The sequence below is a fragment of the Rhinoderma darwinii genome, chromosome 9, assembly GCF_050947455.1.
Source record: "Rhinoderma darwinii isolate aRhiDar2 chromosome 9, aRhiDar2.hap1, whole genome shotgun sequence".
Taxonomy (NCBI): domain Eukaryota; kingdom Metazoa; phylum Chordata; class Amphibia; order Anura; family Rhinodermatidae; genus Rhinoderma; species Rhinoderma darwinii.
In genome coordinates this window covers 97642792-97656744 of record NC_134695.1, presented here as the reverse complement: position 1 = coordinate 97656744, position 13953 = coordinate 97642792, and positions in this window count along the sequence as shown.

Below are 13953 nucleotides of genomic sequence, written 5' to 3'. Positions count from 1 at the left end.
AGGAGGACTTAATGCTTGTCACCTCCCCCTCTCCATCTCCCTTCCAGGATCCTTTGGTAATTGTCCACCTCTTTGTTCGCTACATTGTAGGGCCTGAAGAAAGGGGATCTCTGCACAAGTTCCCATCACCCATAAAAATAAGGGAAGCAGCCATTCTGGACTGGGTCCCTCTCTCCACCTGCCCCACAGCAGCCACATGGGCTGCCTCTTAATATGTATGACATTCTGCCCATGCTTTACCAATGAAAACAATACAATCCCACATACCATCTTCAGCGCTAGACTTTCATTGGGCATTGCCCTGTGTATAATCTTCTGTTGGCACTCCCATATGATATATTATCATACAGTGAATAAATAACTATACCATACAGTGTATAATTAAAAGTGGCATACAGAATGGACATATACGGATGTAGCCATCTTTATCTTGACTCTGATAACTTACTGCAGCGTGATATCCCACAGCAAAAGCCATTAAAATGCAGAGAAAAAGTCAAGGAAAGTTTTCTTGACACTGTATTTATTGTAAAAGTCAAGATAAAGATGGCTACATCTGTAGGACAAAACACTGACGAAATAACACTTCCATACAGTTACCTGTTTAACAATGTTATACTGTGCTGCCACCACCATACACTGCAAATATAATATACTGTATTGTATCTAAGTAGCAGTGTCACAAAAATACCAAGTAAATACTGCCATACAGTACTCAAATAATACCAACATACAGTGAGCATATAACACTTACATACAGTTACCAAATTAACATTGTTATACCGTGCTGCCACCACCATACACTGCTATTATATATATATATATATATATATATATATATATATATATATATATATATATATATATATATATATATATAATATACTGTATAGCTGAGGTCCTCAGGATTTTAGACCTTGTGAGCCACATTACCCTTGGAGTGATGGTCGTGAGCCACTATCCAAATATTGAGGAACATGTGGTCGTAAGTTGAGAAAGTGGTGCAAGTGGTATTGCATGTTTTAAATGGTACAAATAGAAGAAAATATGTGTTATACCATTCAAATTGGCATGGTTCAGAGGTTTCGGAAATGTCTTCAATATAGTAAATTCTGGAATCTTGTTGTAGCCAATTCATATGGATATAACTCCAGGATTCTATTGCGAGCCACACAACTGAAGGTCACAAGCCACATGTGACTCCCGACCCACTGATTGGGGACCACTGCTGTATGATATCTAAGTAGCAGTGTCCAAAAATTCCTAAGTAAATACCACCGTACAGTACTCATATAACCACCATACAGTGACCAAATTACAGCTCCACAAATAAAGTTACCTAATAATATTGATATAGAATGGTTAAACAATCCTGCAATACAATTACCATTAAGATTTGTGGCAGTCGAAAGCCTTGAGTGCCGGATCATTTGTGTCGTCTTCTAAAGCAAGAGTGGCCGACGTGCCCTAAGAGACTCCTCTTAGAACATACAAGTTTCAAACATCAGGCACATTTAATAATAAACCATCCTTTATACTGAGCTCGGAGAAAATAATTGAAATAATGTGATACATAAAAGCCGGGGAGTGAGTCTGTAGAGCTGCTCTCCTTCTAAAATACTATTTTGATAAGCTCCCTGACAACGGCTCCTAACTGAAATAGCGTAAGTGCTCGGAGTCCAAGAGGTCAGCCAGACGCTTTCTTTCCCTATATTGTCCTAATAGAAGTGGATCTCGTTGTCAGGGCTCGAAACGGATCAATAGTCATTGTAACCGACACAAGCTGGTGGCTTGAACCGAGTAGAAAATGCTATAACAATATCAATACTTCCAAATGCTTTTTTTTGTATACTGTATGTACCGTAATTTACTGTGCTTGATGTACATTAGGGCACAGGGTTCTATTCATTTACTGCAATAGCTAGCCGTCTCCGAAAGCCAAGCTACACAGGAACATGTTATTAAAGCTCTTAACTCATATTTATTGCCATTCTGCAGACAAAAAGTTCACAGCTTCAGGGAGCCATCCCTCCATCATTTCCTAAATGTCACCGGCTCACCTGTGTATCCTATAGGCCTTGCTCATTTTAGTTCACACTTCCCCTTTATTGGCCGAGCCCATTGTGGATGAAGCTTCCGCCATAACCTTAAACTATATAAGTCTGATTTATCAAACTACCTAAAAATGTCACTGCTTGCTAATGCACTGTCATATAATAGGATTTGGAGTTGTATTCTCACTGGAGAGCTTTTACCCCCACTTGATAAATCTAGGACGTAGCATGCTGTGAATCCGTGTTGCATAAAAACACCTTTCATCCTGTTCTGCCGAGTGTGTTTTATTTTCGGAGCACTTTGTGCAGTGGATAGGTTTAATCATTTTATTACATTGTATCAGCGGCCTGGATGAATGGGAATACTACTATAAAACAACTCGAACAGCATTGTCTATTGGAAGATGTGTGGATGTGGAATTGCAGAAATTTTACTCTGTTATCTCGACTTACATATTATTTACTTTCTGTAGAGCACCAACACATTCCTGTACAGTGAAAACACTCATATTTCTCATACTAAGGCTACATTCACACGAACTTAGCCCACCTCGGACGTGAAAAACTGCAGTTTTCCACGTCCGAGGTGGACCCGTGCGGGACGCGTTGTCCCGGATCTCCCACATACTAGAGTCTATGGAGGGATGCGAGACCCACAGTATAATAGGACATGTCCTATTTTTCAACTGACCCTTCAAACGCTCTGTTGAAACACCGGTCGTGTGAACAGTCCCATTGAAATTCATGGGACGAGATTCACGTTCGTGTGAATGAGCCCTATGGCCAATTTTATAGGAAGCCAATTAAAGGGGTTTTCTGACCTCCTCAAAAATGAGTCATGGACATATGACAAGCACAACAGTGATGTCACCACTGATGACACGTTACTGCTCCAGACAGCAAGTGGCTATTGAACTTGATGGACATGTGTCTTTTTTCAGCCGTACTAACTATGTAACTATGTAACTATGTAACTATGTAACATGCCCGTAGTCGAAACATCTCCTGGCTTGTTTTCATGGTTTTATGATCTACCTGACCTAATGACTAATATTATATTATTGTACATAGGACCTGTGGATCTTGATTCAACTTTTTACAGGCATTGAGAGCGCTAGGACCTGGAAGAAACAGCTGGGGAGGATCCCCAATTCTCACCAAGATCTCCATTTGTTTTTTTCCAGAAAAGCCATTGCTTCGTAGACCTTGGTTTGTTTTCTAATTTAAGTCAAGTGATGATGTTTCTATTACATTTATATAAAATAGTTGGGGGCACTCTGGACATGATGATTCATAAATGCAATATATATTTTTTTGCTTCGGAAGATGTGGAAATAACATTTTTCTTTAGTAATTTTATTATACTTAAATCGGAATAACTACTGAGCCATTGATTAAATCTGACTGTGAATATTTTACTGCCGAAATTGGCTTACTGAGTAACTTACAGTCCGTAGAGTGTTTTGTCAACAAATAAAATGGCAGTATTTTAAGGAATGTTATAGAAGGAGGAAAGTGAATGGTCTATTCACTACTAACTATACTGCTTGATTTGTACTATACAAATTACTTATTAGGCTGATATAATTATGAGGCTCGTTTCTCATGTCCATAATATGGTGTCTGTGGTACGGCCGCAACATCCGGGTCCCTTGCGGTTCTATTGAACCAACCAAAGACCAGACCACCAAAAACCATATGTTGATCTAAATTCTGTTTAGTAGAACTGCAGTAGAGGAGTGCAGGTGTTGCGGGATTAATAATTATGTCGAAATTTGAAAAATAGGAAACCGGCCAAAGTAGAGATTATTTGCCTTTTGTGACGAAATAGAGACTAAACGAATGTTGTCACCTGTTTTCCTTATTATCTTTCTGTGGTTACCAGGAGTTTTAGATATGGAATGGTACCTACCGATTTGTCCACCCTTACCTTTGCTTGAATTTGGTTAAGAACTCCAATTTCTCATTAAACAAATTCAATACAATATCGCAACATGCCAGCAAAACACTTGACATGCTGCATGCTGCAATCCACATCATCACCACTGGGAGGCTACACATAGAGCATAGACATCTCGTGACTGAGTATCGTGAAATAATTATGTTTTGTTTTTCAAAGCTGGGCATCTTGCAAGACGCATCTCAGGATATGTTGAGAAAAGAGGAAAAGTAAGGAAGGACACATCTGCTCGTTAACATTGCTGCCCTATAAGCAGGGGTGCAGAAAAAGAACATGAGCATGACCTTGTATAAATTGATTAAATCTGACCCCCACTGTACCATGACCACCAACTGCAGCAAGTTTGGGCTTTACTATGTGTATTTCTCATTTTCTCTGTCTTTGAAAGATCTGCATTAAATGTTCCCCCATCTTCCACTACTTCTTAAGTATCCTTAATGCTTCTATCCCGCTCTATGTCCACAGTGACCATGAACGGCACCTTACTTCTGAATAAAGCTGTAATGACGGGGGGTAGGGAAATGGACAAGTGAGCCCTAGTCTACCCGCCACTCTGTCCCTGCCTACTTGCAACGACCCGCCCTAGGCGACGGGGTACAACTGGGCGGCGGTCCCTGCGCTCAGTAAGTGCACGACAAACACGACAAACATACAAGGGAATACAAGCAAGGGAAAGGGGCAGTTGCTCACGGCAACACCGTGAGCAACCAGAGTGGTGAACGAGCCGAGTCAAGCCAGGAGTGTGCGAGGTACCAAACGAAGAGCAGAAGAGTAGTCAGTAAGCCAGGGTCTGTATGGAGCAGGATCAAAATAGAAGGAGCTGTAGCTGGGCCAGGAAACCACACGAAAAGAATCACAAGCACTGAGGGACAGGAAGGGCAGGCTTAAATAGACCGAGGGCGGGAGCTAGCTGAGTCTGGCCAGGTTGCGATAGGCTCTCCCACTCCTAAGCCTGCCAGCCTGAGTGGTGGAAGCTGGAGTCAGTCTCAGGGATGTAGATTCAGGTGCTGACTGATTAATTATGGGAGTTAACCCCGAAGCTGTGCCTGGCAGATCCTTTAAAGTACCCCCCCTTTTATGAGGGGCCACCGGACCCTTTCTAAGTGGACCTGACTTACTGGGGAAACGCAGGTGGAACCTCCTCACCAATACCCCAGCGTGAACATCCCGGGCGGGTACCCAAGTCCTCTCCTCGGGCCTGTATCCTCTCCAATGGACCAGGTACTGGAGGGAGCCTTGGACCATCTTGCTGTCCACAATCTTGGCCACCTCGAATTCCACCCCCTCAGGGGTGAGGACGGGAACAGGAGGTCTCCTCGAGGGAGCCAAGGACGGGGAGCAGCGTTTAAGGAGGGAGGCATGAAACACGTTGTGTATACGAAAAGACGGGGGTAACTCCAGCCGCAAGGAGACAGGATTGAGGACCTCAATGACCTTATACGGCCCAATAAACCGGGGAGCAAACTTCTTGGACGGAACCTTGAGACGCAAGTTCCTAGACGACAACCACACCAGATCCCCGACCATAAACAGAGGGTTAGCAGAACGTTTTCTATCAGCCTGAGTTTTTTGTACGCTCTGGGACGCCTCTAGGTTCTTCTGAACCTGGGCCCAGACTGTGCACAGTTCCCGATGAACGACCTCTACCTCGGGATTGTTGGAACTACCAGGTGAAACGGAGGAGAACCGTGGATTAAACCCAAAATTACAGAAAAAGGGGGAGACCCCTGACGAGTTACTGACCCGGTTATTAAGGGAAAATTCGGCGAGGGGAATGAATGAGACCCAATCATATTGACAGTCAGAGACAAAACACCTTAAATATTGTTCTAGAGATTGATTAGTCCTCTCACTTTGGCCATTGGTTTCAGGATGGAAGGCAGAGGAGAAGGACAGATCAATCTCCAACTTCATACAGAAGGCTCTCCAAAACAATGAAACAAATTGTACCCCTCTGTCCGAAACAATATTGACAGGGACCCCATGGAGACGCAGGATGTGTTTGACAAACAAGGTAGCCAACGTCTTGGCGTTGGGTAGTTTCTTGAGGGGCACAAAGTGGCACATCTTACTGAAGCGGTCTACTACCACCCACACCACCGACTTGCCTTGGGATGGAGGAAAATCGGTGATAAAATCCATGGAGATATGTGTCCAAGGTCTCTGGGGAATAGGCAACGAACGCAGTAAGCCCGCTGGTCGGGACCTGGGAGTCTTGGACCTAGCACAAACCTCACAAGCGGCGACGTAGGCCTTAACGTCTTTAGGCAACCCAGGCCACCAATAGTTTCTAGTAATGAGGTGTTTGGTACCCAGGATGCCTGGATGACCAGATAGTGCGGAGTCATGATTTTCCCTAAGTACCCTTAGCCGGAATTGCAGGGGAACAAACAGCTTGTTCTCAGGAAGGTTCCCGGGAGCTGAACCTTGATCAGCAGCAATTTCAGAGACTAAATCAGAATCGATCGAGGAAATGATTATACCTGGAGGCAAAATACAAGCAGGATCTTCCTCCGAAGGAGGGCTGGCCATGAAGCTACGCGACAGTGCATCAGCCTTAATATTTTTAGACCCAGCCCTATAGGTAACCCAAAAATTTTATCTGGTAAAAAATAACGCCCATCGAGCTTGTCTCGGGTTTAGCCTCCGGCCAGATTCTAGGAAAACCAGATTCTTGTGGTCGGTAAGGACCGTTACCTGGTGCCTAGCCCCCTCCAGGAAGTGGCGCCACTCTTCAAATGCCCATTTAATGGCTAAGAGTTCGCGGTTGCCAATATCATAGTTACTCTCAGTTGGCGAAAACTTCCTGGAGAAGTAGGCACAGGGGCGGAGATGGGTGAGGGACCTGGTACCCTGGGACAAGACAGCCACCACTCCCACCTCAGATGCGTCAACTTCCACGATAAATGGCTCCATTTGGTTGGGCTGAACCAGCACCGGGGCCGAGATAAAGCACCTCTTAAGGACCTCAAAAGCCTGGACAGCCTCAGGAGGCCAGTGGAGGAGATCAGCTCCTTTGCGAGTGAGGTCCATAAGAGGCTTAGCGATGACCGAGAAGTTAGCAATAAATCTCCTGTAATAATTAGCGAACCCCAAAAAACACTGTAACACCTTCAGGGAGGCAGGTTGGACCCATTCCGCCACAGCCTGAACCTTGGCGGGGTCCATGCGGAATTCATGAGGAGTGAGGATTTGACCCAAAAATGGTATTTCTTGTACCCCAAACACACATTTTTCGGTTTTGGCAAACAGTTTGTTTTCCCGAAGGACCTGGAGCACCTTCCTGACATGCTCAATGTGGGAGGACCAGTCCTTGGAAAACACCAGTATGTCATCAAGGTACACTACAAGAAATATCCCCAGGTAATTTCTCAAAATCTCATTTATGAAATTCTGGAAGACCGCAGGGGCATTACACAACCCAAAGGGCATGACGAGGTATTCGAAATGGCCTTCGGGCGTGTTAAACGCAGTCTTCCACTCATCCCCCTCTTTGATGCGGATAAGGTTATACGCCCCCCGTAGATCCAACTTAGAGAACCATTGGGCCCCCTGAACCTGATTGAAGAGATCAGGATTCAAAGGAAGGGGATACTGGTTCCTTACCGTGACCTTATTCAGGCTACGGTAGTCAATGCATGGCCTAAGACCACCATCCTTCTTCCCTACGAAGAAGAAGCCAGCACCTACCGGAGAAGTAGAGGGACGAATGTAACCCTTGGCCAGGCATTCCTGGATATACTCTCTCATGGCTTCACGTTCGGGACAAGAAAGATTAAATATCCTACCCTTAGGAAGCTTAGCTCCTGGTACCAATTCGATAGCGCAATCGTATTCTCTATGAGGAGGTAACACTTCGGAGGCCTCCTTAGAGAAAACATCAGCGAAGTCCTGAACAAACTCGGGTAGCGTGTTCGCCTCCTCAAGGGGGAGAAATAGAATTAACAGAAAAACATGACGTAAAACATTCATTACCCCATTTGGTTAGCTCCCCAGTATTCCAGTCAAACGTGGGATTATGCAACTGCAACCAGGGAAGGCCTAGAACCAAATCGTACGATAATCCCTGCATCAACAGTACAGAGCACTGCTCCAAATGCATGGAGCCAACAAGGAGTTCAAAAACAGGGGTATGCTGTGTAAAATAACCATTAGCAAGAGGAGTGGAGTCGATACCCACTACCGGGACAGGTTTAGGCAAATCAATCAGAGGCATAGCAAGAGACATAGCAAATTCCACAGACATGATATTAGTAGAGGACCCTGAATCCACGAAGGCACTGCCGGTAGCAGACCTACCACCAAAAGAGACCTGAAAGGGAAGCAAGATCTTAGTACGTTTTCTATTTACGGGAAATACCTGTGCGCCCAAGTGACCTCCCCGATGATCACTTAGGCGCGGAAGTTCTCTGGCTGCATTCTTACGCTTAGGACAGTTGTTCACTTGATGCTTGTCATCCCCACAGTAGAAGCAGAGACCATTCTTCCTGCGGAATTCTCTACGTTGTTGGGGGGACACGGAGGCCCCGAGTTGCATAGGTATCTCTGAGTCTTTTGGGGAGGAACGAAGGAACTTCGGGAGGCATCATGGGGGAGTCGGAGGAGAAAACACATAAACGTTCATGTTGTCGTTCCCTGAGACGTCGGTCAAGTCGTACCATTAAAGCCATAACCTGGTCTAGGGAGTCAGAAGAGGGATAGCTAACTAGCAGGTCTTTCAGGGCATTCGACAGACCCAACCTAAACTGGCACCTTAAGGCAGGGTCATTCCACCGAGAAGCTACGCACCACTTCCTAAAGTCAGAACAATACTCCTCAACAGGTCTCTTACCCTGACGTAAGGTCACCAGCTGACTCTCGGCAAAGGCAGTCCTGTCAGTCTCGTCATAAATAAGTCAGAGAGCAGAAAAGAAACAATCAACGGAGGAAAGTTCAGGGGCGTCAGGAGCCAAGGAGAAGGCCCACTCTTGGGGCCCTTCCTGGAGCCGGGACATAATTATACCCACCCGCTGGCTCTCAGAACCTGAGGAATGAGGCTTTAAACGAAAGTAAAGCCTACAACTCTCCAGAAAGGAGAGAAAAGCCCTCCGGTCCGCTGAGAACCGGTCGGGCAACTTGAGGTGGGATTCAAGAGGTGAGGTGAGGGGAACTACCAAGGTAGCATCAGGCTGGTTGACCCTCTGAGCCAGGGCCTGGACCTGTAGGGAGAGACCCTGCATTTGCTGAGCCAGGGTCTCACGGGGGTCCATTGTGGTGTCAGGGACCAGGGTAGACTAGGTATGGGCTTGTGATTATGTAATGACGGGGGGTAGGGAAACGGACAAGTGAGCCCTAGTCTACCCGCCACTCTGTCCCTGCCTACTTGCAACGACCCGCCCTAGGCGACGGGGTACAACTGGGCGGCGGTCCCTGCGCTCAGTAAGTGCACGACAAACACGACAAACATACAAGGGAATACAAGCAAGGGAAAGGGGCAGTTGCCCACGGCAACACCGTGAGCAACCAGAGTGGTGAATGAGCCGAGTCAAGCCAGGAGTGTGCGAGGTACCAAACGAAGAGCAGAAGAGTAGTCAGTAAGCCAGGGTCTGTATGGAGCAGGATCAAAATAGAAGGAGCTGTAGCTGGGCCAGGAAACCACACGAAAAGAATCACAAGCACCGAGGGACAGGAAGGGCAGCCTTAAATAGACCGAGGGCGGGAGCTAGCTGAGTCTGGCCAGGTTGCGATAGGCTGCTCTCCCACTCCTAAGCCTGCCAGCCTGAGTGGTGGAAGCTGTAGTCAGTCTCAGGGATGTAGATTCAGGTGCTGACTGATTAATTATGGGAGTTAACCCCGAAGCTGTGCCTGGCAGATCCTTTACAAAAGCAGTCTCTTTGTGGACTAAGCACCATTGGAAATATGATCACATACTCTGCCTATACTAAACCAATATCAAGTAACTAAATGCAGACAAACATAAATAATAATAACAACGGGGGCCATACACTTACAATAGCTGTCAGCCAAACGCTTATTTAGCTGACAGGTATTCCGCCGGACTCCCCCATACACATACACATTTTCAAGGGAGAGAGGGGAATAAGCCGCTGCCAGATCCCTCCGGCTTATCTCTCACAGGAACAATGTATCAGGCATGTTGAAATCCAACATGCCCAATCCATCGTTTCCCCAACATCTGCCATGTTGGAGAGGGTGGGGACAATGCCATAAACATTAAATAGTTGGCCGGTCCCGAAAACATTTCAGGTTTGGTCGACATTTATCTAGTGTATTTGGGCACCCTTGCGTTATCATTGTAATAAATAAAGGATGGACTTTAAGCTTAATATGAAGATTGTTGATAGTTTATATGAAATCTTCATCTCCTTCCATCCAAAAGAAGAAATAAATTGTGGAGCTGGTCGCATGGAACTCAGAACAAGGATTTGGGGACTATTTAGTGGGTGCACAGAAACCAATAAGTTTACCGATTTTGCTATGGTTAATATTCCTCGTTTTTATCAATCTTTTGACGTGCCAAAAAGACAGCTGAGAAAATTGCATTGGTGGGGTCTGTAAACTGAGAAAATGCATGTGCATTACATTTCATTGAATCCTATAGCAGGGCTGTCAACATTAGCTCGGAGATGTCTGAGTTGAAAACTGCAGTGGCACGGTGCGCAGAAAAATTGCTGATGTCCCATTTATTCTAGTGACCCTACTAATGTAATCATAGAAACACTGCAGGAGATTTTTAAAAGAGTTTTTCAGAAATTGCATGGATTTTATAAAAGCCCAGGAATCCAGAAAAAAAATGAAGCATTATTATAAAAATATGTTGCCCTCCACTGTAACAACTATGGCTTAGTGACTTTGCATAATAGGTCATTTTAATGGTAAGCACATTGTAAAAATGTTTTATATATTTTTTTTTATTTCTTCTGATACCTATACATTTTGAATATTTAGTTAAGTCCCAGAAACCCCCTTTAAAGCAGAGGGCCAATTTAAAGAGATTGGTCTGTTTTTTGTAGTTGTTTTTTAGAAACAGCGCCACCCAGGATCATGGTCTGTATCTGGTATTGCACGTTTCTAATCTCAGACAATCCCTTTTAAACATTGACATTACACAATATGCTTCTGTCGATTGCTCTGCGTCTGTATTGATGAAGCAATTGTCAAACACCCGTATACTGGATGCTATGGGCATCCAAAAGCTTTTTTTTTTTTTTTGCATCCTCTGTAGATAAGAAGCCTGACTATGTAAGAAAGTGAGGACTACATTTCAGGTACTGTATGACTGATGCTGTTCTCAGTACTTGCAAATGCACCGTAACGGCTATTAATATAAATGTCACTATTCTGTGTCATCTGAGAGTCAAAACTAGGTCTTCATTGTAAATCCAGACATTCGGTACCCAGGCATTCTGCTGTCTACAAAATACAAATGTGCTACAACAAACTTGTAATCATTGCGTCCCCGATACACCGCTGCACATATAAAGATTGGCTATCTCCTTAGCCCAGTGAGGGAATGCACAATATTTTGTTCAAGTCACTGATTCCCCGTTTGTCTGACTGGCTCAATGTTTCAAGAGAAAGACGTATCATACCATAGAATCGAATGTTTACAAGTTTAGCCTCTCGCTTCTGTATGATTATCCAGCAAAAGTGCTTGTCTGCTGAGAAATGTGTGAGCCGTCTTATGCTACTCTTTACTGCCATCTGATGGACTTAAGGAACTTTCTAGACGTATCGGTGGACATCTACATAGTGTTATCGTTTCATTGCAATATATGATATTTTTTTTCTTTTTGCTTTATGTCTATGAAACTTTTTTTATTATTTTAAACGTTTTTTATTGTTTCAAAAGTTTACAAAAAGATAACTGAAGTAGAAGAAAAGACCATAAAAAAACATCCTATCAAAATTACCTTTAGGGTATGTTCACACGGCAGCGTCCATAACGACCGAAATTACGGGGCTGTTTCCAGGAGAAAACAGCCCCGTCATTTCAGCCGTAACGGCATGTGCAGGCGCTTGAACACCGCGTCCATTACGGACATAACTGGAGCTGGTTTTCCATGGAGTCCATGGAAAACAGCTCCATTTACATCTGAAGAAGTGACATGACACTTCTTTGGCGCGGGCGTCTATTTACGCGCCGTCTTTTGACAGCGACGCGTAAATATACGCCTCGTGTGAACAGACAAACGTCAGCCCATTGCTTTCAATGGGCAGATGTTTGTCAACGCTTTGAAGCCGTAATTTCGCACATAATTTGGTGGTTAAAACGCAGGAATTACGTCCGTAAATAGCCGTGTGAACATACCCTTACAAAAAGGACCTTTCAACTTTTACCTACTTCAGCCAAACAAAAGGAAGAAAAGAAGGAAAGAGGAAACCACCCCCCCCTCCCCAAACCCCACCCAGGAGAAAAAATAAAGAACTCCAGATAATTTAAGATCTTATAAGGGGATGTCAATCCAAGGTTGCCATTTTTATTTTTTGAAACTTCAGAGGCTGGCATTTCCTTGTAGAGTAGGCTTTCTCATAGAGGAAAATACTTTGTAGAAAATGCTTCCATGCCAGGAAGTATATGAAGCTTAATCAATGTATTATGGAAAGTTCTGCAACATTCTAATATACTTTGTGTTTCAATTACCTAACATTTTTCAAGATCTCTGATTGTCGCAGTAGATCAAAACTCATAGATACCTAGTACTGCTCACAGCTGAAATATATTTGAATAAAACTATAAGATTTATTTATCCATACGTCCAATGCTATTGCATTGTCCTAGTCCAATCCATTTAGTTTGTTGTATTGTCTTGTAGTTAGTATGTTGTTTTGTTACATAATGTGATCGGCGCTGTAATGTACTGTAGATAACAGCAGTGGTTTTTATTTTGAAAAAGGATCAATTTTGAGCAACTTATGAGCAATTTTTGATTTATGCTAATTAGTTTTTTAATAGACAACTCTGTATTTTTTACCTTTTTACCAACTGGGCGTTGTACAGAGGAGGGTTTGACGCTCACCAATCAGCGTCATACATTTATCTCCATTCATGTTTAGCTCGTTTCACTGCACAGCGTGATCTCGCGACATCACGCTGTGCTGTCACTTACTCCCACATTAACTTTACCGAAGTGTCTTGAGAGTGAATAGACATCACCTCCAGCCAGGATGCGATGTCTATTCACACTCCCGACACTTCGGTAAAGTTTCTGTAAGAATGAATCACAGATCACGCTGTGCTGTGAGTACTGCTAAAAATGAATGGAGAGAAGTGTATGACGCTGATTGGTCAGCGTCATACACTCCTCTGTACAATGCCCAGTTGTCTATTAAGAAAGTAATTAGCATAAATCTACAATTGTTCATAACTTGCTCAAAAGTGACAGTTTTTCAAAATAAAAACCACTGTTGTTATCTACATTACAGCGCCGATCAGAAAATGTAAGAGATAGGGCACTTATAATCTCGTGACAGAGCCTCTTTAAGTGACCCATTTCCATCATCCACATTTCTAACTTACTTATGGTCTACGGTGCTATTTACATTCCAAGTACCAATTATTATTGTGCTTTGGACTCCTCTTTCTATGATGGTAACATCAACATTCAGATGACTAGAAGCTTTTGGTCCCACCTTGTCAGACCCATTAGATGTTCATCATGTGATCCATGGTTCTCGCCCAGTAGTATGTAAAGTACCTCCAAACCTGAGACTACACCTTTGTAACTTAACCATTATTCATTCTGTTTTAGGTGTCATATACTCAACTACTGCTTACTTATGAGCCTTCTGATGTTGTAACTTTGTTATTTCTATTATCGTCTGCCACCTATATTGGTTCTGTCGAATATACTGTGGTCTGGCGTCTTTACTAACCATTTTCTTCCATGGATGACAGGAGTTCAAATTCCAAGTAGATACACACAAGCCTACTCTTCT